The 26,013-nt window shown below is 44.2% G+C and overlaps 1 pseudogene; it reads right to left on the bottom strand.

The window, feature by feature from the left end:
- Nucleotides 1–19,042, bottom strand: part of LOC132364384 (14-3-3 protein gamma-like) — a 38,935-nt pseudogene extending 19,893 nt beyond the window's left edge.
- Between the last annotated feature and the right edge of the window lie 6,971 nt (nt 19,043–26,013).

A 26,013-nucleotide genomic window follows, 5' to 3' on the forward strand; every position in this document is an offset into this window, starting at 1 on the left:
ATCTTTCCCCCTTCACTCCTTTCTACTCTCAAGCCTTCTTTAATTGCTGGTTGTCACTCTGGGAACCCAGGACGAGTCAACACTTTTTATGCGCGCCTTCTCCCATCTTTGGTTCCTCCCAGTGGGAGATTGTTGAGCGCTCCTGCCAGCCTCAGCCACTCCCCAGCCTCAGCCCCACCCTGGTCACCTCTCACATCCCCTCCACTTCTCTTGCTTGGTGGCTGCCTGGCCCTGTGTGCCTCTGCAGGCTGGTGCTCACGTGTGTCCCTTGCCTCTGGCACAATAAGTCATTGGGCCCCCGAGACTTCCCGTCATTTGCAACCTGCCTTGACCCACCTCCACTGAACTCCTCAGTCTGTTCTGCATCTTCCCAGCTTCTGCCCTTGAGTCTTATTTTCCTGCCGGCCTCAACCTGCCCCTCAGACCTCACTCTTGGCCCTGCTTCACTGTCTATGAGCATCTGTGTCACATTGTCCCACTGGCTGTGCTGTGGTCTGTAGCACTATCCAGTCTGGCCTGAGACCTTACACTCCCCTAGGACGTGACAGGTGTGTGTCCCTGGTGAAGGGATTTGCAGACTGTCCTGGTTGTCAGGGCTGCACAGGCCTCACCTTTTTCTGTCTCTGCCAGAGAGCCCTCTCCTTTCTTTGCCTGGTTAATCCCTACAGTCTTGAAAGATTCAGCTAAGGTGTCACCTCCTACAGGAAGCCTTCCCAGATATGTGCTTACCTGTCAGGCTGGCTCAGCTGGGAATGCCAGGAGGACAGAGACTGTGTCTTTCCAGGCCTAGGCAGAGCTGAAACTTAGAAAATATTTGTCCACTGAAAAGAAAATCACTTGCTTGTGATTTACTTGGCGCTTGGCCTCACATCTCCCTGGGCCCACCACACATAATATCTTTTGAAGAACAGCTTCTTTGATTACATTTATGTACTGTGGGGCAGGGTTTTGTGACAGCCATGAAAATGCACTGCTCAGGTCTCCTGCTGCAAGGAGCATAACTGACTGACAACCCAGTTGCTGCTCCTCTATGTCTACCGCCACCTTTGCCCAGAGGCCATTCCTTCCCCCTACCCTCCACCCTAGGCTGCTCCTAACCAATGCCTGAGCACAGTGAGAGTATAATGCAGGCCCATTCCAGCAAACCGTGGAGCTTCTCCATTGCATGACTCTGGCTGGAGGACACCCTATTGGCCTGATGAGAACCATCTTAGAACTGGGCTGTGACCTAGGACTCTTCCTACCCAGTCCTTTTTCCTTTCCTCTTTCCCTGAATTGTGGTCCAAAGGCTGCTCTCACCCTCTCTGGTTCCCTCCCTGTGGTAGCCAGTCTCCAAGATGGCGCTCAATGATCCCCACCTCCCAGTATTCGTGTTCCTGTGCAGTCCCCTCCCACATTGTACCAGGTTCGGTCTGTGTGACCAGTAGAATATAGCACAAGTGATAGTATGTCATTTCTGAGATAAGGCTATAAAAGGCACTGTGGCTTCTGTCTTGGTTGCTCTCTCCCTCTCTCTCGCTCAGATAACTTGCTCTGGGGGAAGCCAGCTGCCATGTTGTTGAGCAGCTCTAGCCCACACAGTAAGGAGCTGAGACCTCCAGCCAAGAGTCACCTGAGTGAGCTTGGAAGCCTTTAGCTGACCGTTTCCCCGGCTGACTGCTCAACTGCAACCTTCCAAGAGGCCCTGAGCCAGAAGCACCTAGCTTAGTCTCTCCAGATTCCTGACTCTCAGAAACTGTGAAATAATACATGTTTGTTGTTTTAAGTCACTAAGTTTTGGAGTAATCTGATCTGCAGTAATAGATAACAAATCTACTCCCCTTCTTTCAGAGGCTTTTCCTCCAATTAATCTTTTGCATGTCTAATCCTGTCATAGCAACAGTTTTCAGAGGACTGAAACAACATAGGTGTCAACAGATGACAATAAAAACAGGTAACAGTGGTGGACACTTCTAATCATGTATCATTTTAGCTAATCTTCACAACAGTCCTATGATAAACTATTATTGTCTCCATTTTATAGATGAGGAAACCAAGGCACAGCAATGTTAACTCTTTTGAATGTGGAGAGAGAACTTAGAATAGCAGAAAGAGCTGTGTTTACCACAGGGGCTGCTAGTTACGGCTCAGCTGTGTGACTCTGGACAAACCGGTTCACTCCTCTGGGCCTCAGTTTCTTCATGTCTACCATGAAGGTACTGAAATAATTGGTCTTTAAAGTCCTTTTTAAGGATAACAATAAGGTGTCTCTAGGATTCTGAGAGACTAACAAAACTAACATGTAATAGGTAAGATCATACACACAGACACATACACATGTGTACATATACAAACATATAAGACCCAAATGTCAACTGGAGTCATCCTTTCCTTGAAGTCTAGAGATGGTGGGTTCAAGTCCCATCCCACCTCCCTCATCAAGTTCAATTCTTCTCCCAGATACTGAGAACCCTTTGGTGGTGGGGGATTGGAGGGAATGCTCTTGTGTCAGCCCCCCACACCCTGACCCCTGCTCCAGTTTCCTGCCTGGTGACTTTTTGGGCTCTACCCTGCACAAGGCAGTTCTGCTTTTCTCTCTGTCCCAGTGCCAACCCAAATGTGAGACAAAGCCTTCCTCTCCTGGATCCTGGCCCTGTGCCCCAGCCCCATGAGGCACTCCCCTGTAGCAGAACACTGACTGTGGTCTCCAGGTCACTGGCCGCATGGCACAGCAAACAGCTGCCTGTCACAGAGGGGCAGGCAGTCTTCCTGTCACCTGCCTTAGGCCTGCCCCCAGCACCCCCGACTCCCAGCCACCCAGGCCTCCCCTTCTTGCTGCACAGAGCTGTCAGATAAAATACAGGACGTTCAGTTAAATTTGAATTTCACATGAACAACAAATGATCTTTAGTATAAGTATGTCCCAAATACTGCATGGAATATATAAAATAATTATCTGTTGTTCATATGAAATTCAAATTTTACTGGATATTCTATGTTTTTATTTGTTAAATCTGGCTTCCTCTCCTTTTCCAAGGCTTCTCCTCGCCTCTCCCTCTAAGATCACCCCTGACACTCCAGATTCTATTCACTGTGTAAGTCAGAGCAATTCTGATCTCCCCAGACCTCATCCCCAAACTCAGGTCCATGCCTGTGTTTCTAAATCCCTCACGGACATCTGCTCCCTTATTGGCTCAGTGCACCTGCAGTTTATGGTTTTTTTCTTGAATTCCTTCCTGGTTCTCCTAAACAGCACTTTCATCCCCTGTTGCTGGTATAGAAGTTGTCTTAAACACAAAAAGGCTTCCCAAGCTATCATCAGGGTATAGAAGGGTTATCAGAGCCTTGATAATGCAAATAACACGGATAAAGAAGAATTTGCCAGCAGAAACGGGTCAAAAAGGAAAACAAGAAAGGGGGCCCAAGAAGCTGAACCAGGTGGGGCAGCCTGATGGGAAGGGAGAGGCCCTGGGACAGGAACACGGCTCTCCACTTCCCAGAAACCATAACCCACAGTAGCCCAGCATTAGCCGTCTGATAGTATCAGGGAGTGTGGGGGAAAACAGTTTCACCGTCAAATAAATTTGGAAAATTTCTTGTAAACTTGTTCATTTCACAGCCTTGAATAGGCCAACACACACTGTGAATTTCCAGGAGGGGGTTGAAGTATGCAGCCTTCTCCAAATGCAACTGGCTTTACAGGTCCTTTTTTTGGGAAAGTTATTCATGTGAGAATGTTCTGCTTTGGGAAATGCAGCCTTATACTCCCCTCTCCCCTAATTCTGATTCTAGGCTCACCAAGCTACTTAATTTGAGTGTTCAGATACCCACAAGTTGTGAAGGAAATGCCCTGTCATCAGACGCAAGTGTTCTAATCCTTGCAAAGGGACAGACCCCACTGAAGATGAACAGACTAGAACAGGGGAGAATAAATCAACAGGCATCAAGCATTCAGCCACTTTGGGAGTTTTATCTTATATTTTCAGTTAACTAACTGGCATTTTGGTTTATATACCAGGTGTCCTCCAGTGGGTGTGGTTAGCAGGAATCATTTCCCCAGAGGCTGGGGCACTGACAAGACCTCACTCTTGGCCGCTGGGCTGAGAGGATGGGCCCGGCCAACGTGATCAGTAGGCTCCTTGTCACCTCCCATGGAGCACCTTCCAACTCTAGAATTATGGGCTTTAGGAAATGTGGATCTTTCATAAATGTTAAATTTACTGAGGATCAAAGGGGTCATCATGGGTCAACCATCTTAGCAACAGGCAAAATAGGCAGCTAGTGGCCTGAGGTGTATGAGGGAGGAGAGAATTGAGAAAAAGGGGAAGGATGACAAAGAAGAGGAGAGATGAATCAGGGAGGTGCATAATTAGACACGGACAGGAGATTTGGTAGGTGCCCAATATAGCAGGGCAGTGGGGAGCAGAGAGGTGTGGGAAACAGGAGGGCAGAGGAACCAGGCTGCTGTGGGCTGGGGCTTCAGAGCAGTTTCAGGTTGAATGCAGGAGAACAAGCCAGGAGGAGATGCATGTCCTAGCCTGGGAAGGCCGAGAGATGGCTGTGGGTCTGCACAGCTACCTGGAGTTCTGCAGTAGTGGACAGAGTGTGGAGACCATCCCTGCGGGAGGCACCTGCTCTCAGCTCTCACATGGGGAGAAGGGGCAGGTGAGGGCCTGACTGGGGTGCTGAGTGATGGCAAAAAACCTCTGAGGACTGAGAAGTCAAAGCCTCCCATGCCCCATCTTCCCTTTCATCAGCCACTGCCCTGGTCTTACTCCTCTGATCCAACCTGGTTGTAAGAGGAGAGAGAGCTTCTTGTGGGCCTGTGGAGACCAGCAAGGTCCCTCTCTAGGGGAGCCCCACCTTTGCCCCCACCTCTGCCAGGATATCATGCTGCTGATTCCATTTCCTCTGCCTGGCCCCGGGGTCTGAGCCCACAGTCACCTCCTCTCTGCTTGTGACAGCCCCATCCTGCACCCCATTCCCCACCCAGTTCTCACAGCAGCCCAGATTGAAACTGAATTTGAAACATTCCCTTACTTCCTTGTTCCTCTTGGCACTGGGATCACTGCCGTCTCAGCCCCCAAAATCCATGGTGCCAGCACCCTCTGGAATCAGGGACCCACCCAACCTGACTCAGAGTCCCACAGTGTTTGACCTGAAAATGGCTATAGCAACTGACTAGTCCAACCTCATTTCACAAACAGGAACCTGAGACGCAAAGTGGTAGCAGCCGCCCAAAGTCACACAGTGGTGAGACTGTCCAGGTTTCGGTATCTCCATGACCTCCCTGAACCAAAGCAGCGCCCACACAGAGAGCTCCTGTGATCAAAATCCAGAGCTCATTTTTTCCAGCCTCCTGCCTCCAAGGGGTTGATGACAGCAGGGGTCGCTGCTGTTTCATAACCTCTGGAACATGCAAGGACCACTCTGGCTGCCCAGTGGCAAATCCAGTCCTCTTCCTTCCTCAGGCCCTAGCACATATTCCTACTCACTGACTTAACATAGGCCATCAAGTAAATGGTGTCAATCTAAATAAAAAGGTGAAATGAGGTAAGATAAAAATTGTCAAAAAAGATGAGTTTATTCAGGAATAGCAGAGGAATTCCAATTCAGGACACACATGGGCAGGAACGTACAGAAGGGAGAATTCAGTTAGAGTCTGTTAAAATAAAAAACGAATGGAGACCAGCTTTGAAAATTCCTGAGCAGACAAAACCAGTTCAGTCATACAAACAAAGCTCAAGTCAGCTTCTTTTGCGAGACCAACCTGACTTGGGTCATTTCTTCTTCATACCTCTGGAAACCATAAGCAAAATTTCCCAAGGTTGATATGAAGCAACTCCTGACCAACTCTCCATCATTTAAGAAAACTCCAATATTATCAGTTTTCTGTAAATCTGGCACTTACAAAAAAATCAGTCTCTCAGTCCTTAAATTTTGTTTTCCTGAGGGCACAGGCAAGAGATTTTCCATTTTATTTCCTCAGGTTCCATTTTAGATGGAAATTCTTTCACATTTCCCCGCTTTTTTTTTTTTTTTTTAATTATTAGCACCTTTATTTATTTATTTATTTATTTATTTATTTATTTATTTGGCTGTGTTGGGTCTTCGTTTCTGTGCGAAGGCTTTCTCTAGCTGCGGCAAGTGGGGGCCACTCTTCATCGCGGTGCGCGGGCCTCTCACCGTCGTGGCCTCTCTCGTTGCGGAGCACAGGCTCCAGACGCGCAGGCTCAGTAGTTGTGGCTCACGGGCCCAGTTGCTCCGCGGCACGTGGGATCTTCCCAGACCAGGGCTCGAACCCGTGTCCCCTGCATTAGCAGGCAGACTCTCAACCACTGCGCCACCAGGGAAGCCCACATTTCCCCTTTTTGATCAAGATTTTTCACAGAAAGCATTACTCATCAATTATGCCATTCAGGTGTTTTTGTTAATTTTTGTCTAAGGTATAGTTCTTTAAAAGGTTTAAATGGTTTCTGTTTAAATGGTTTGTAAGCATTAAATTAAAGGCCACCCCGGTGGATTCAATGTCCATAGGGAGTCCAGAATTTTGTTTAAAGACGATTTGGAGTCTGCTATAGTAATCATGAACATACTTGGCAGGCTTTTGGGTGCACGCCTGAAATTTGTTCTAGTTTAGTAGTTTAGAGAAAGCCCTTGGAATGGCAAGATGCAACCTTTGAGCATGGTACGAGCTTGGTCATATAACATACGAGCTTGGTCATATAAAAAAGCTGGTGGTTGACTTAATTGGAATTCTAAAGATTGTTTGGGGCTTTCCCAACTAGCAGTTTTCATCCAATGCTGGGCTTGACCTTCTCCAGCAAACATGTGGACTGACTGATAAAGATCGGAGAAGTCAGGTTGATAAATTTGAATTGCAATACTGAATTCTTCAGCGAATCTGAGGATCCTCAGTTACCTTGGGAAAAATCTTTTATTATAGCTCTAAATTCAGCTTTGGTCCATGGTACTTAAGAAATCCTCAGGAGGCCTAATTTTATTTATTTATTTTTAATTGAAGTATAGTTGATTTACAATATTGTACTAGTTTCAGGTGTACAGCAAAGTAATTCAGTAATATATTTTTTTTCCAGATTATTTTCCATTATAGGTTTTTATGAGATATTGGATATTGTCACCTGTGTTATACAGTAAATCTTTGTTGCTTATCTATTTTATGTATAGTAGTATGTATCTGTTAATCCCATAAGGCCTAATTTTATTTTATTTTTAAAAATAAATTTATTTATTTAATTATTTTTGGCTGCGTTGGTTATTGTTGCTGCCTGTGGGCTTTCTCTAGTTGCGGTGAGCAGGGGCTACTCTTCGTTGTGGTGCACGGGCTTCTCATTGTGGTGGCTTCTCTTGTTGCAAAGCACGGGCTCTAGGCACGCAGGCTTCAGTAGTTGTGGTGCACGGGCTTAGCTGTGGCATGTGCGATCTTCCCAAACCAGGGAATGAACCTGTGTCCCCTGCTTTGGCAGGCAGATTCTTAACCACTGTGCCACCAGGGAAGTCCCAGGAGGCTTAATTTTAAAAGGGAATGTTTTAACAGGCTCAGTTGGTTAGTTTCAGCACTAGAGAAGAAAGGGAGTTCAGATAAAGGAAGGAGATTAGAAAACAGCAAAGGTGATATAGAGGAGGCAGAGTAATGGGATTAGGGAAACATTGGCTGGTGCTGCTGAGGAAGAGGCCTCAAATGCTTTTTAAAAATCTGGGCTAAGTGAAATAAGTCAGAGAAAGACAAATTCTGTATATCACTCTTATATGTGGAATGCAAAAAATACAACAAACTAGTGAATATAACAAAAAGGAAACAGACTCACAGATATAGAGAACAAACTAGTGGCTACCAGTGGGGAGAAGGGTGGAGGGAGGGGCAAGATAGGGGTAGGGGATTAAGAGATACAAACTATTAGGTATAAAATAAATAAACTACGAAGATATATTGTACAACACAGGGAATATAGCCAATGTTTTATAATAACCGTAAATGGAGTATAACATTTAAATATTGTGAATCATTATGTTATACTCCTATAACATATAATATTGTACATCAACTATATCTCAATAAAAAAACTAGAAAAAAATTTAAAATCTCCTTGTGTATTTGCGTCTGTTAACTTAGAAATAGTATTTTGTAAAGAAGCAGTGTTAGAATTCTGAATACTTTAATTTACTTATTTTTATTATATATTTATTTATTTATTTTTGGCTGTGTTGGGTCTTCGTTTCTGTGCGAGGGCTTTCTCCAGCTGCGGCAAGCGGGGGCCACTCTTCATCGCGGTGCGCGGGCCTCCCACCATCGCGGCCCCTCCCGTTGCGGAGCACAGGCTCCAGACGCGCAGGCTCAGCAGCTGTGGCTCACGGGCCCAGCCGCTCCGCGGCATGCGGGATCTTCCCAGACCAGGGCTCGAACCCGTGTCCCCTGCATTGGCAGGCAGACTCTCAACCACTGCGCCACCAGGGAAGCCCAGAATTCTGAATACTTTAGAAGCCTTTAGTTACCAAGTAAAATAGCTATTCCATTCATATGTTTAGTTCTATTGACACAGTCTTCTAATTTAGTCCATAGAAAAACAAGTTTGGGGAGACCCAGGGTTCCCCATAATGGCCATTGAAGTTCTAAATTATCTTTAGTAAGTTTGGTCCATTTAGTCAAAAATGCATCTGAGGAGAGACCATAATTTTTTAACATAAAACCAGCCAGGGTCCTTGAAGGAGGGCCACCCTTAGAGCATTCAGATGACCGGGATCACATATCTCAGAGGTTTTCTTCAGAACAAAAGAAAATTCCTAAATAGCCTGAAGGGGGTGGTTTCAGAGTTGGGAGTTGTGTTTTGTTTCACAGAGTGCCTTTCATGGGATTCTCTCTCTCTCTCTCTTTTTTTTTTCCCCCTGGCAGACAGCCTTTGTCTCAGTTGTTTGACCCGTGACCCCATCCCTTGTTACACAGAAATTGTCTTGCAGTTGGCAGGCGACCTAATGTCAATCTGGCCTGTCCACAACCAACTTAGCTCTCATGGGAGTCTTGCTTCAAGATCGAAATCTCTCATAACAAGGAGCGGGGAGTGCTCTGATAGTGTTTATTTGCTTGACCTGTGCCCACTGATTATTTATTTACTTATTCATTCATTCATTCATTCATTTTTGCTCTCAAGAATTCCAAAGGAATTATACCAAAATTCTAGCGTGCTTCCAATAAGAAAACAAACAAGTACTCTCCACAAAGGACAAAGACTTTAAATAGAGCCCAAGTAAAGTCATAAAGTTGGAGAACTCAACCAAAGGGAGGGACCTCAGAATCTGAGCATAGACTCACCAAACTGGAAGTCATGGGTAACACATGGAAGCGATGAGTACAAGGGGCTCAGTGCAGGCACCTGGCTGTATTCTGAGGGTCGTAGTCCTTTAGAGGTCGTTTCCTTTGGATCTTACTTCAGATGCCAAGGAATGTTGATCTAAATAAAAAGGTAAAATGAGGCAAGCTCAAAATTGTCAAAAAGATGAGTTTATTCCTGAATAGCAGAAGAATTGCAATTGAGGACACGAAAACTGTAGTAAGCTACAGGCAAGTCTGATGAGGATTTGGGGTAGTCTGTATTTATGGGCAGGGACTGTAGAGAGTAGGGGACTCAGTTAGAATTTGCTAAAATAAAAAACAAACAGAGACCAGCTTTGAAAATTCCCCAAGCAGACAAAACCAGTCCAGTCATACAAACGAAGCTCAGTTCAGCTCATTTTGCAAGACCAACCTGACCTGGGTCATTTCTTCTTCATGCCTGTGGAAACTATAAGCAAAAATTTCCAAGGTTGATATGAAGCAACCCCTGATCACCTCTGTACCATTTAAGAAAATTCCAATATTATCACTCTTCTGTTAATCAGGGATTTATGAAAAATCAGTTTCTTGGTCCTTAAGTTTTGTTTTCCTGGGGGCCCATACATGAGATTTTCCATGTTATAGCTTCAGGTTCCATTGTACATTGAAATTCTTTCACGGTGGCTTCACCTAGGTGAGCCTCAGTGTATTCACTGGGGAAGAAATAGAATGGTCCCAGTAGACACTTCCTCTTCACAGTGGTACAGTATTTGTAAAGCCAAAATGAGATTCAGATGCAAAAGTACTTGGGACGGGAACATGTGAGGCCCTCACAAGGTGATGGGGAAAGGAGACCTGAGTCTTGGCTCTGCTCAGGCCAGTGGCTGTGGCTGCCCTGACCCCCTACCTCCGAGCCACAGGGATTCTGGCTGACACTGTTCCCTCACCTGGAGGGTCCTTCCTCCAGCCCTCAGTGCACCCATCTGACACCACCTTCCTTTTAGGAAGAGACAGTGTCCCCTGCTTTGGGAATCAGATGGAACTGGTTCCAATCTGTGCCAGCTAGCATGCTGCATGGTCTTGGTCTCAACAGCTTCCCCTCCTCTTAGGAAAAGTCTGAGATCCTTCAGATGGCTGATGAGACCTACATCTGTACTCCTTGAAGTGTCTGTTTCTGGCTACCTGCCTCAGCATCACTTGAGGAAACAGGTAAAAGTGCAGGTGCTCTGGCTGAGACTTGGTGGAGGGTGGGCTCCAGAGCCAGCCTTGAAATCAGCTCCCCCAGGAGATCCTTATGCCTGCAGAGCTTGAAAACCTGAAGGATCTGACTCCTACCCAGCTCTCTAGCTTCATTCCACTCATTCCCCTGCCTTGGCCCCAATCCCTCTGGCCTTCTTTCAGATCCTTGATGAGGCCAAGTTTCTAGTCACCTCAAGGCCTTAGCACATGCCATCGCTCTGCTCACAGCCATCTTGCCCCACCCCTCCCTGGCTAACTCCTGCTCCTCCTTTAGCTCCTGCCTGCCCCCCGCTAAAGTAAGTGCTCCTGCTGTATATCCCTAGAATGCTCTCTACTTTCTTTCATGGCACTTATCACAATTTTATTTTTTTAATCTCTTTTCTCTGGCAACTTTACTATATAACTTTTCAAAATCAATTTCAGTAGATAAAATTTGCATGAAATAAAATGCATGTATTTAAAATCTACAACTTGATGAGTTTTAACAAATGAATATTGCCATATATAAGCACCACTATAATTGAGATAACAAATCATTCCTATCATGCCAAAACATGCTTTTTGCAGCCAATCTCTGTCCCAGGAAACCACAGCTCTGCTTTATGTGACTATAGTCTTGCCTTTTCTAGAATTTCATATACATGGGATTATACATTATCATGCTTTTATATCTGATTTCTTTTGCTTGGTCTAATTTTTTTTTTTAATCAATCATCAATTTTATACACATCAGTGTATACATGTCAATACCAATCACCCCATTCAGCACGCCACCATCCCCACCTCACCGCGGTTTTCCCCCCTTGGTGTCCATACGTTTCACAATTACTGTTTGCTTGCCTTTCTGTTTAATATCTGCTTCCAGACCAGACTGAGGAGGGCAGAGACTGGCAGTCTTGCTCCCCACTGCCTTTATCTCTGCTTCTAGTCTCATACCTTGCACAGACAGGTGCTCAATAGACATTATTTGTACAAAAAATTAACATCTGTGTTTAATTTTCTCATCTGTAAAACAGGATAAACACCTACTTCAAAAAGTTTCGATGATTAGAGATAATACATCAAAATGCCAAACATAGTGGATACTAAATAAATCATAGCTTAAAAAAAAAAAAAAAAAGACCAGAAAAATTAGATAACCAGCACAAAAGAGCTGGCATAGACCTTTACGCTTAGTAGCAAGTAAATTCCAGGAGGATGGTTCTGTTTTATTCCCCTACCTGTGCAGGAGGTGGCTGGCACAGGTACCAGTCATCAGGAACATTTGGAGCCTCTGGGGGAAGGGGGAAGTGAAAGGCAGAGGCTTGTGTGGCTTCGGGCTGCTTGCTGGAGGGACATGCCTCATCCCAGAGCTGGCCGAGGCCCAGAGGAGCTGGCGGGCAGGTGGCGGGCATTGCCTGTGTGATGCACAGAGGCAGGCTTATCTCTGCTCAAGCAGAGGGAAGACAGCATGCTGAGGTCCCTGGGTGAATGTAAGTCTAGCTGGCCATCATGGGCAACATAGCTTAGTCATGACAAACAAGATCTGTGCTGACGCATCTCACTCCACCAGACCACGGGATCCCCATGGCAGGTGGCTGGGTCTTCCTTCCTTCCTTTCCTTCTTTGTATCTATCTTTCTTCTTTTTCTTTTTTGTCAAATGAGAGTTAAGTATTTATTATCTGATAATGCTTTTAGTTTATTTTTCTGCAATGATTATTTGGGGAAAGAGTGTTTTCAGGGAGGAAAAAGTGACACACTTACAAGGTTCCCAAAATTGGACAGAATGTTTATGAATAGAGCTCTTCCTTTAGGATATTTCTACCAGTAAGCTCCTAGCACCTAAATTTTCACATGATGCACCACAACCTTTTCAAAACGACTGCCAACTTCTACAACCCAACAGCTTTTCAACCCACCCAAGTAAGGGCGGTGGACACAAGGTACAATGGGGCAGACTCAAGCGAAGAGTGAAATGTCAGTGTAACCCCCGAGGAAGGAGCTGTGGCAGCTTAAAACTCAGGATGTCTCTGAAAATATCAACACAATCAATGAGATACGAAACTGAATTTTCTCGATTTTTGTGGTGTTTAGTGTTTCTGTTAAAGTGATTCATAATTTTTGTGGTGGATTTAAGTTAAGAAGAAAGAAGGACAAAAATCCCAGAGCCACCTGCCAAGCACCTATTAAACAAAACCTAAAGTAGTTTTGATTCTCCTCAGTCAAGCCTTTTGGCCTAGGAGATAGATAACTGCAAAACCAACCTGGATAGGCTAAATAAGGATGCAAAAGCCAAAATAAAGAAAAATACACAATCAATGGCTTGATGTTACATATGGCTGTAATGCGGAAATACTGTAAATGGCAATATAGTGTTAATACTGTCAACTAATCAGAAACTTCTGAAAACAGGCAAGGCCTAAACCATAAGAATAAATATAGCTTATGTTTTAAGTCTGTCAGCTTGGGATTGAAACTATTCCATGTCTGGTAGTGTACACCCTGAAAAAAAAATGCACAGCTAAAACAGATGAGACAGAAAGTACCCCAAACTTAAAAGACAAGAGCATATCTCTTAAAGATAAAAATCCTTACTGGAACCACAGAACTTACTGAAGGAGGGCCATTCCACTTAAGTTTTCTTTTCATTTTAAAACCCTATTTTCCCCAACTCTATGTACCACCAGTCCCTACATTCAGGAAACCTGCACAACCCTCTTACATAGTCTCATCCACCAGAGGACAGAAAGCAGAAGCAAAAAGAACTACATTCCTGCAGCTTGTGGAACAAAAACCACATTCACAGAAAGATAGACAAGATGAAAAGGCAGAGAGCTATGTACCAGATGAAGGAACAAGAAAAAACCCCAGAAAAACAACTAAATGAAGTGGAGATAGGCAACCTTCCAGAAAAAGAATTCAGAATAATGATAGTGAAGATGATCCAGGACCTCGGAAAAACAATGGAGGTAAAGATCGAGAAGATGCAAGAAATGTTTAAGAAAGACCTAGAAGAATTAAAGAACAAACAAACAGAGATGAACAATACAATAACTGAAATGAAAACTACACTAGACGGAATCAATAGCAGAATAACTGAAGCAGAAGAACGGATAAGTGACCTGGAAGACAGAATGGTGGAATTCACTGCTGTGGAACAGAATAAAGAAAAAAGAATGAAAAGAAATGAAGACAGCCTAAGAGACCTCTGGGACAACATTAGATGCTCAACATTCACATTATAGGGGTCCCAGAAGGAGAAGAGAGAGAGAAAGGACCCGAGAAAGTATTTGAAGAGATTATAGTTGAAAACTTCCCTAACATGGGAAAGGCAATAGCCACCCAAGTCCAGGAAGCGCAGAGAGTCCCATACAGGATAAACCCAAGGAGAAACACGCTGAGACACATAGTAATCAAACTGGCAGAAATTAAAGACAAAGAAAAATTATTGGAAGCAGCAAGGGAAAAACGACAAATAACATACAAGGGAACTCCCATAAGGTTAACAGCTGATTTCTCAGCAGAAACCCTACAAGCCAGAAGGGAGTGGCATGATATACTTAAAGTGATGAAAGGGAAGAACCTCCAACCAAGATTACTCTACCCGGCAAGGATCTCATTCAGATTCGATGGAGAAATCAAAAGCTTTACAGACAAGCAAAAGCTAAGAGAATTCAGCACCACCAAACCAGCTCTACAACAAATGCTAAAGGAACTTCTCTAAGTGGGAAACACAAGAGAAGAAAAGGACCTACAAAAACGAACCCAAAACACTTAAGAAAATGGTAATAGGGACATACATATCGATAATTACCTTAAATGTGAATGGATTAAATACTCCAACCAAAAGACACAGGCTTGCTGAATGGATACAAAAACAAGACCCATATATATGCTGTCTACAAGAGACCCACTTCAGACCTAGGGACACATACAGACTGAAAGTGAGGGGATGGGAAAAGATATTCCATGCGAATTGAAATCAAAAGAAAGCTGGAGTAGCAATATTCATATCGATAAAATAGACTTTAAAATAAAGAATGTTACAAGAGACAAGGAAGGACACTACATAATGATCAAGGGATCAATCCAAGAAGGAGATATAACAATTATAAATATATATGCACCCAACATAAGAGCACCTGAATACATAAGGCAACTGCTAACAGCTAAAAAACAGGAAATCGACAGTAACACAATAATAGTGGGGGACTTTAACACCTCACTTACACCAATGGACAGATCATCCAAAATGAAAATAAATAAGGAAACAGAAGCTTTAAATGACACAATAGACCAGTTAGATTTAATTGATATTTATAGGACATTCCATCCAAAAAGAGCAGATTACACTTTCTTCTCAGGTGCGCATGGAACATTCTTCAGGATAGATCACATCCTGGGTCACAAATCAAGCCTCAGTAAATTTAAGAAAATTGAAATCATATCAAGCATCTTTTCTGACCACAACGTTATGAGATTAGTAATGAATTACAGGGGAAAAAACGTAAAAAACACAAACACATGGAGGATAAACACTACATTACTAAATAACCAAGAGATCACTGAAGAAATCAAAGAGGAAATCAAAAAATACCTAGAGACAAATGACAGTGAAAACACGACAATCCAAAACCTATGGGATGCAGTGAAAGCAGTTCTAAGAGGGAAGTTTATAGCTATACAAGCCTACCTCAAGAAACAAGAACAATCTCAAATAAACAATCTAACCTTACACCTAAAGGAACTAGAGAAAGAAGAACAAACAAAACCCAAAGTCAGCAGAAGGAAAGAAATCATAAATATCAGAGCAGAAATAAATGCAATAGAAACACAGAAAACAATAGCAAAGATCAATAAAACTAAAAGCAGGTTCTTTGAGAAGAAAAACAAAATTGATAAACCATTAGCCAGACTCATCAAGAAAAAGAGGGAGAGGACTCTAACCAATAAAGTTAGAAATGAAAAAGGAAAAGTTACAACAGACAATGCAGAAATACAAAGCATCCTAAGAGACTACTACAAGCAACTCTATGCCAAAAAAATGAACAACCTGGAAGAAATGGACAAATTCTTAGAAAGGTATAACCTTCCAAGACTGAACCAGGAAGAAACAGAAAATATGAACAGACCAATCACAAGTAATGAAATTGAAACTGTGATTAAAAATCTTCCAACAAACAAAAGTCCAGCACCAGATGGCTTCACAGGTGAATTCTATCAAACATTTAGAGAAGAGCTAACACCCATCCTTCTCAAACTCTTCCAAAAAATTGCAGAGGAAGGAACACTCCCAAACTCATTCTATGAGGTCACCATCACCCTGATACCAAAACCAGACAAAGATACTACAAAAAAAGAAAACTACAGACCAATATCACTGATGAATATAGATGCAAACATCCTCAACAAAACACTAGCAAACAGAATCCAACAACACATTAAAAGGACCACACACCATGATCAAGGGGGATTTATCCCAGGGATGCAAGGATTCTTCAATATACGCAAATCAATCAATGTGATACATCTTTTTAACAGATTGAAGAATAAAAACCATATGATCATCTCAATAGATGCAGAAAAAGCTTTTGACAAAATTCAACACCCATTTATGATAAAAACTCTCCAGAAAGTCGGCATAGAGGGAACCTACTTCAACATAATAAAGGCCAAATATGACAAACCCACAGCAAACATCATTCTCAATGGTGAAAAACTGAAAGCATTTCCTCTAAGACCAGGAACAAGACAAGGATGTCCACTCTCACCACTCCCATTTACCATTGCATCCAAAAGAATAAAATACCTAGGAATAAACCTACCTAGGGAGACAAAAGACCTGTATGCAGAAAACTATAAGGCACTTTTGAAAGAAATTAAAGATGATACCAACAGATGGAGAGATATACCATGTTCTTGGATAGGAAGAATCAATATGGTGAAAATGACTATACTACCAAAGCAATCTACAGATTCAATGCAATCCCTACCAAATTACCAATGGCATTTTTTACAGAACTAGAACAAAAAATCTTAAAATTTGTATGGAGACACAAAAGACCCCGAATAGCCAAAGCAGTCTTGAGGGAAAAAAAAGGAGCTAGAGGAATCAGACTCTGACTTCAGACTATACTACAAAGCTACAGTAATCAAGACAACATGGTACTGGCACAGAAACAGAAACATAGATCAATGGAGCAAGATAGAAAGCCCAGAGATAAACCCACACACCTATGGTCATCTAATCTATGACAAAGGAGGCAAGGATATATAATGGACAAAAGACAGTCTCTTCAATAAGTGGTGCTGGGAAAACTGGACAGCTACATATAAAAGAATGAAATTAGAATGCTCCCTAACACCATACACAAAAATAAACTCAAAATGGATTCGAGACCTAAATGTAAGACTGGACACTATAAAACTCTTAGAGGAAAACATAGGAAGAACCCTCTTTGACATAAATCACAGCAAGATCTTTTTTGATCCACCTCCTAGAGTAATGGAAATAAAAACAAAAATAAACAAATGGGACCTAATGAAACTTCAAAGCTTTTGCACAGCAAAGGAAACCATAAACAAGACGAAAAGACACCCCTCAGAATGGGAGAAAATATTTGCAAATGAATCAATGGACAAAGGATTAATCTCCAAAATATCTAAACAGCTCATGCAGCTCAATATTAAAAAAACAAACAACCCAATCCAAAAGTGGGCAGAAGACCTAAATAGACATTTCTCCAAAGAAGACATACAGATGGCCAAGAAGCACATGGAAAGCTGCTCAACAGCATTAATTATTAGAGAAATGCAAATGAAAACTACAATGAGGTATCACCTCACTCCAGTTAGAATGGACATCATCAGAAAATCTACAAACAACAAATGCTGGAGAGGGTGTGGAGAAAAGGGAACCCTCTTGCACTGTTGGTGGGAATGTAAACTGATACAACCACTATGGAGAACAGTATGGAGGTTCCTTAAAAATCTAAAAATAGAATTACCATATGATCCAGCAATCCCACTACTGGGCATATAGCCAGAGAAAAGCATAATTCAAAAAGACACATGCACCCCAATCTTCATTGCAGCACTATTTACAATAGCTAGGTCATGGAAGCAACCTAAATGCCCATGGACAGAGAAATGGATAAAGAAGACGTGGTACCTATATACAATGGAATATTACTCAGCCATAAAAAAGGAATGAAATTGGGTCATTTGTGGAGACGTGGATGGATCTAGAGACTGTCATACAGAGTGAAGTAAGTCAGAAAGAGAAAAACAAATATCGTATATTAACGCATATATGTGGAACCTAGAAAAATGGTACAGATGAACCGGTTTTCAGGGCAGAAATTGAGACACAGATGTAGAGAACCAACGTATGGACACCAAGGGGGGAAAGCGGCCAGGGGGTCGGGGTGGTGGTGTGATGAATTGGGCGATTGGAATTGACATGTATACACTGATGTGTATAAAATTGATGACTAATAAGAAAAAAAACAAAACAAACAAAAAAACCCCCTATTTTCTAGCAACAAGTTAAAGACAGCTCCACTTGCATTAATCTACAGAACCGTCCATATGCCAGTGTGAGGCTGCTATTCCAATACCAGCACAGCTAGTCTGCCTTTCCACTAGTCGTATTTTGGCAAAAATGTCAAAGACAGGACAGGTCGGTGGGTTTCTCCCTAAGAAGGTCATCCCGTCATCCCTCTCTTTCCCTCCCCAACACGATCCCCAGCTCACGCAAAAAAAATAAATAAATAAAGATTGCAGTAGTAGCCTCAGCGTGCGCTGCCGGTCTGCCGACATCGTCTTGCTGATCACTTGTCCAGAGCGTTAGGTTGTCGCGAGGAGCTGCATATGAGCGTGGACTCCCTGTAGGAGTCTCCACCATTGAGAGTGTCAAGCTTGGCAATAGCGCCATTGAAAGTGGTCTTGGCCAAGTGGCGGGCTTGCTCTGTGGCATTCTGGATCTCATAGTAGAAAACGCAGTAGTTAACGGCCAGGCCTAATCTAATGGGGTGAGTGGGCTGAGTGTGCCCTTTGCTGACCTCATGGGCTTCGCTACAGGTCTTCTCAGATGACTCCTCGAAGGTCACCCTCTTCTCTCCAGTGGTGGCTTTGGCCAGGTAGCGGTAATAGTCCCCTTTCATATTCAGGTAGAACACTTTGCTCTCATACTGGCTGTCCTGGCAATTCTTGATCAGGTAGTTATCCAGCAGGCTCAGCTCATCCTGACGCACCACCTTCCAGCTCCTTCTCTATTTTTTCACGGTAAGCACGCACCATGTCTCCCTTCTCGTTACCCTCTGCAGATGTCTTCTGCTCAGTGCTACTAATGACCCTCCAGGAGGAACGGCGTGCCCCAGCTACACTCCTGTAGGCCACAGAGAGAAGGTTTCCTTCTTCGCTAGACACTGGCTCATTCAGCTCTGTCACGTTCTTCGCGGCCGCGGCCTGCTCCACCAGCCGGGCTTCTGCACCAGTTGCTCGCGGTCCACCATCTTCACGGGCTGTTTCGGGCCGGGCGAGGAGACCGGGGTGGCCTGGAGCCCGGGTGCCGGAGGGACCGACCCAGGCTGCGGCTAGAGCTGCGACCCTGGGACCGGGCGCGAGGCATCTGCCGGGTCTTTCTTATTCTCTGGGGGTCTCCCCTGCACCCACCACAGAGCCGGGCACACAGTGGGTGCTCCCTTAATGATATCGGATGAATCTGTGGATTCATTAATGAGCAAAATGGCCTGGCATGGTGGCTTCAGTCTTGGGGGAGGGTCGTGGGCGTGTGTGTGACACTTTAATGGACCGGGGGCGGGGAGAGGATGACTTAAGAAGAGACAGGGGAGGCAAGGGCCTCAGAACTGGGAGTGGGGGTGGTCAAGGAGTTGAAGGGGTGGGGAGGCAGGCCTGGACTCAGCGAGACTTGGTGGCTGCCTTCAAACGTCTGAAGTGCTGCCCTGGAGGAGGGAGTTGGGGGCTGATCGGGCATGATGAGAAGCCAGAACTCATTAAATATAAGGAAGTCTGTCTAAGAGTTTGTACTGTCAAACACCAGCACAAAGGTAGTGAGTTCCCCATCACTAGAAGGGCTCAGCCAGGGCTGGGCAGTGCTTGGTGGGGCTACTGTAGAATAATGTCTCAAACTTTTTTTTTCCAAACTACAACCCATATAAAAGTATAGTTCATGCTGTAGTCCTCCTCTACACATGCACAGAGAGTTTTTTAAAATGCTAGTGCTGACCCACTCTGTTCGCATGAGACCCTACTGTCTGGTGCTCAGCACAAGCCTGGGGAATGCATCACACTAGTTGGTCCCAAGGCCCTGTCAGGTCTGGGACCCTGTGGCTGTCTTCTCAAGGAATTCCAACTCCTGTTAATAGTCAGAGGAGAAAAACTCATTTAGGAAGGTAAATCTTCGTTTTAAAAACTCACAGAACATTTACTCTTTTCTTATAAAAGAGTACTTAGTGTTGAATATACCAAAGAGCAAAAAGAATGAATGTTACCGACCACTCAGAGCATGCCAATGTTAATATTTGGGTATATTTTATTCCAGGCCTTCTTTTTTTTCTCATTGTATATAGCTCTTTTAAAAACTTTTGCAATAACATGGCATAAATGATTTTGTGAACGTTTTACTGCACACTGTTTTATTGTTTTCCCGATTGCTGTATATTCTTCCACAGGATTATTTTTAATGAATGCATTATATTTCATTGTACTGATGCATCATAAGAACTTAACCAAATTCTAGTTGTCATCAATTAGGCAATTTCCAGTTTTTGCTATGTACGTATGTCTTAGTATACTTGGCCTGTAATTTCATTTGGATAAATTCCTAGAAGTGAATTTTGAAAAGTAGAAGTAAAATCTTAAGACTTTCATTATATATTAACAAATTACTTTCCAGAAATATACGAATTTATAATCCCAAGAGCAATTATGAATGTGAGCTTCTCTATATGCTCACCAATCCTGGCTATTGTCATTTATTTGAAATCTTTACAAATGTGATTTTTTTAAAAAACTGGTATCTTGTTTTGATTTTACATTTCTTTAAATACTAGTGGGATTGAAAACCTCTGGGTATTTCTTTGTTTATTCATGTCCTTTGCTCCCATCTTTATTTTATTTTAAAGTATTATTATTACTTTGTAACAATAATATATGATATTTAATATATAAACAGTAAATATATATATTTATAAACATATAAATATTATGTTTATATATTAAGGATATCTTGCAAATATGTTGCAAATATTTTTCTTCAGTTATTTAAAATTGCTTTTCAAGTTGACTTATGCTTTTTGTTTTACATACAGGGTTAACCTTCTTTTAAAATATTGCCAAATGTATTTGAAATGTTTGGACTTTGCATGTGATTCTTCTTTCTTCACTGCCCCCTCTGCCTCTTCCCTCCCCACCATGCACACTACAGATGTAGATAAGCAAGTACTCTTTATGCTTGGTGAGGGTTATCTCATTTTCCAATCTCATTTTTTTTCTGCCACTCTCCACGTCACAGTCAGGTTATGACCATATAGTTAAACAGAAGGGTCATGGGAGAAAAGGCAGCTGTGGATATTCTATGTTCTAGATTACTCATCCCTATAATCCCAAACTGCAGCCATGTTGGGGATTCAGGCCCCACTCTCCTTCCTGGGCACAAAGGCCTGTCACCCTGACTCTGCCCCACGTGGGACAGAGGGGGGTTAACCTGCACTCCTCCTGGTGTCCTCACCCCTGTCCCTGATGGGCTTGTTGGGGAGATTCCAGGGTGGAAAGGCTTTCGAAGCCCTGCCTCTTGGGCCGGGCACAGCCATTCCTGTCTGGGATCGGGCCTCTCACAAGCCCCCAACCTCCATCTGCCTTTCCAGCCCTGACCGCTCCACCAGCACACTCTCTTTCAAACTACAGGTGCTTTCACCGTTGGAGGAGGTTAAGTAGCAAGAGTGAAAAGCTGTGGAGAGAGACAGAGCTGTGTTCTAACTCTGGCTCTGGCCCCTGTTAGCTGCAAAATCCTGGACAAGTTACTTAACCTCTGAGTTACTCAGAGACACTTAGTTAGTTATCTGCATGCAAGTAATTTATTTACATATATGAGGCAGGACAGCAAATAGGCTGTTGGTAATGAACAAAAGCAAAACAGGATTTTTTTTTTTTTAATGTATTTATTTATTTATTTTTGGCTGTGTTGGGTCTTTGCTGCTGCGCTGGCTTTCTCTAGTTGCAGTAAGCGGGGGCTACTCTTCGTTGAGGTCCGTGGGCTTCTCATTGTGGTGGCTTCTCTTGTTGTGGAACACGGGCTCTAGGGCACACAGGCTTCAGTAGTTGTGGCACACAGGCTCAGTAGTTGTGACTCGCGAGCTCTAGAGTGCAGGCTCAGTAGTTGTGGCATATGGGCTTAGTTGTTCCGCGGCATATGGGATCTTCCGGGACCAGGGATTGAACCCGTGTCCCCTGCATTGGCAGGCGGATTCTTAACCATTGCGCCACCAAGGAAGCCCAGGATTTTTAAAAGACGGGAGAGGAAAATTTTTTCTGGGAACTGTGATTTTGTTTTTATATTTTCTTTGTCACTTGATAAGTGGGTGGCTGGGTGAGAGGCCCATTTAGGCAATCAGCCCTGAGCAGACTGGCTGGGCCTTGGAAGGCAGCAGTTTTCATTGTTTATGGATTCTCTGGGAAGCTTGAGAGTTTAGCATGTGGTATACAGGAGGGCAGACTCTGTGAGGTCCGCCATGCCCCTCATGTAGGCTGAGTCCTCACCACTCCCTCATGGGAATCTCTCCCAGTAACCACCTCCCGGGTTAGAACTGTGAAGGCTTTATGGGTAAATACCTGTAAACGTTAAAACAGTACAGTCGGGTCTGCTATAATGCTTGTCTCAGAAATACTAATTTGTTCCAGTGCAATTGATATATGAGGGAACAATTCGAACCTACTGCAAATTTCACATTTGCTGATGAATGATTTCATCTTCGGGAAACACTAGGTGAAAGCAGAAATCTGCACCCAGGTGAACCAAGCCGCCTAGGAATACAAAAAACACACATGGCCACACCCCAGACATCTCCAGCTACCTCAGTTCACCATATCCTTCCATATCTGGTATCACATAACTGATACCCTCGACCGTCCACCATAACACGCAGCCACCCATGTCCAGGAGCCAACATCCCTTCCAACACCCACATCCAGAAGCCAGCTTCAGGTCTTTCTTGAGGTAAAGTGCCATACTTATTATAGTACTGATGAACTTCTTAACCATTCAATGTGTAAAACCATGCTACTGTTTTTACTAGGTGTATTTTTTACGTATCATTGACAAAGTTTTTGAGTGTTGTGCCCCAACCTCGTTTTCCCCATAAGCCCTGTGATTTTTATTCCACGATTTTGCAGAGCGCTGTGAATTTTAGAAACACATATGCAGTACTATAGCCAGGACCAGCTACATAATATGTGGGGTCCAATGCAAAATGAAAATGTGGGCCCCCTTGTAAATAAAAACATTTATTGAGAATCATCAGGGGTCAGGCACTGTGCTGGGCGCGGGGACCTGGGGGAAGGGAGTACATGGCACTTGAATGAGTCGCCCTAGTAAACCCAAGGTAGGGGAAAGAGCCAACAAGCTGAGCCAGCTGGACTTGGGTTTCCCTGGTGTCGGATGTTGGGAGACAATTCTCCTTTGGTCTCTCCTGTTTCTGCAAGTCTCTGGAGCAGAGGTACTGACAGCCTTTTGTTCTCCACTATCTTTTCAAGGATGTTTATAAAGTGTGAACAGCCTTGGAAAACAGAGATAGTGTCTCCCTCTGGGACAGAAGACTAATTTGTTTGCCATCCAATATAACAAAGATAACATCTACATTGGGGGAAAGGTTGGGCAGGTTTTCTTGCAGCCCCTTACAAAGATTGGTGTTTTCTAAGGTCAGGGTTCCTCAGCTATGATACAAATCCATTGTGTCCCAGCATTCACTTGGGCCTACCTCTGCACTGCCCAGTGGGACTTTGGGGGCAAGGGAAGCCAATGTGAACATGAAGTTCAGGCTACTTGCTGCTCCTTGAGTAATAAAGTCCTTTGTCTCTCTCTTCTACCTGAATCCGTGAAACTGTGCAGGCCAGTCCAGGAGAGACCAGAAGGAGAGGCCAGGCTGGGGCACTGGGCACCTGGGAAACACCTGACTGACCAGGATGGCAGTCAAGGAAGCTAAGGTTTGCCTGGGAAAGAGCCTCAGCAAAGACCTGATGAATAAGCTTCATTCAAACCCTGAGGCACTGTGAGGACCAGCCAGGTAGAGTTGGAAATGGAAAAGACAGCTGCAGGGAGAAGGGAGCCGGGGCAGGAACCCCTGGGGGCAACTCGAGGGAGGGCCTCCTCCTTAGCAAGCAGGTGTAGGCCACCTGGAAGTGTGGTCAGAGCTTCCTGATTTGGGGGTGGGAGATGGCGGCAAAGCCAGTGAGGAAGGGTCTGAGGTCTCAAGGAATCTTTGGGCACCGGAGGGAAGCCGGGAGCCTCTGGCCAGTGCTGTTCCTGTAGAAAGCCCCTCCTCCCAGAGATGACGACTTTCACACCCTGGTTCCCACCTACCTTCCCTCTCTCCCTCCCCTCCACGAACTCAAAGTCCTCCATCCCAGGTAGAAAACAGAAACACCCACCCAAGGAAACCCCCAAACACAAATGCCTTCTGCACAAAGTCCCCCTCCTAACCCTCGCCTCCCAACACAGCAAGCTGGGAGCTGTTGCTCCTTGCAAAGCAGGCTCCTGGGATGCTCCTCAGGCCCTTCTCCGCAATTTCCCTCCTTTCTGAGGCTTCTCTCACTCAGGACAGTCATTCTGGAGTCCAGCCAGGTACCCAAAGGATTTCACCTCCATTCCAGGAAATTTGGGTGAGTCAGCTGCGAGTACTTCCCACGTTTCTCATAGCGCCATGCAAGCTGGCAGCACCAAACTGCTAACACCTTGTAGGAACCCTAGTTTCACTGCCTCATTTACTCTTATTACCACTCCTTCCATGCCCACACCTGGGCGGCATCCACAGGGGCTGGACTCCTGATCTGCCTCAGTCAGAACGACCATCTTCCTGTGTTCTGGGGACTCTGCCCACAGCAGCCCTTTCCCGTGGTTCGGTAGTTCAGGGTCTGACCTGGATGCCTGAATCAAACCTGTTAGTTTGCTCAGCTCTTCCCTTCTGGCCTCCGCATTTTCTCCTTGCCTTCCTCACCCGCTGTACTCATCTGATGAAAAGCTGTACTTTAGGTCCTGAGAAGAGAACAAGAAGTCGTTGCTTTTTGTTTGTTTGTTTGTTTCTAATACATTGATCATTTATACAGAAACACAGACTCACGGATATGGATAAAAGCACCAGTGAATTTTGATTTTGCCTCTCATTCCTGCCGAGGGCTGGTGGGGAAGGAAGGAGAGGCTCTAACCAAAGAATAAGGGTTTGGGTTTCATGTTCTTCATTTTTTTTTTTTTTTTCCTTTGCTTCCAGTTTATTTTGACATCTATAGTAACAAGAGTCATAACATGGGTTTTAATTAAATACCATAAAGCAGTTGGGAAGAAACAACTCCCTTAATTGTTTTACTGGTAGAAAACCCTCTGGTCAAAAATCTCACCTAAACTCAGACACATATATCTGTTGTCACCTTGATATCGTCACTTGAGTATCTCATCGGTACCTCCTACCTCAATACATCCCCAAACTCGAATGAATGACTGTAGGTCTGATTTGCCAGGTACAGGCTCAGTTTATGTTGTTGTCCCAGTTGCTCCAATGGTGCCTCCTTTCATTTTCAAATGTGTGCTGCTCGGGACAGAAATACTATGGTCACCCTACTGAAAAGAGACTCATGTCTTCCCCTCCTGCAACCTCCCTCCATTCCTCCAACTTACTACTCCACTGATGTTCCCTTTCTCAGTTACTGGCACCATCCTCCTTCCTGTGGCTCAAAGGAGAGCAGAAGAATGACCCTCTCCCATCAAGCCTTGTGGGTTCTATCTCTGAAACCTTTCTCCAACCAAGCATTTCTCCACCTCCCTGCCACTGTACTTCTCCATACACCATCATCTCTTGCCTGGGCTATTCTATGAGGCCTCTTCTCTCATCTAGTCTCGCTCCTTCGCAACTTGATTTCCACCTTTTTTGAACCAAAAGTCGGATCGCGTCACCCCTGCTTAAATCCTTGTAATGGTCTCTCATTGCCCTTGGATGAGGAGTGCCAAAAGGAGCAGGCTTTTGTGATAGGCCCTAGTGTGATAGGCCCAACGAACCATGAGTTTCATGTTCTTAATCCTTTAGGCAAAGTACACTGATCTTTACTCCGATGCCATGGGGGGGGGGGTGGGGGGGTCCTCTGAAAGCCAGGTCCTTACAGGTGTGTGCCTGCTCTTGGCAGAGGGGCAAACTAACCAAGGGCGGTGGCCTAACTATCTCAAAGGGACCAGGGGTTTGGGGTTTGGCTGCCCAGGACT

This window comes from Balaenoptera ricei, chromosome 4, assembly GCF_028023285.1.
Source record: "Balaenoptera ricei isolate mBalRic1 chromosome 4, mBalRic1.hap2, whole genome shotgun sequence".
Lineage (NCBI taxonomy): Eukaryota > Metazoa > Chordata > Mammalia > Artiodactyla > Balaenopteridae > Balaenoptera > Balaenoptera ricei.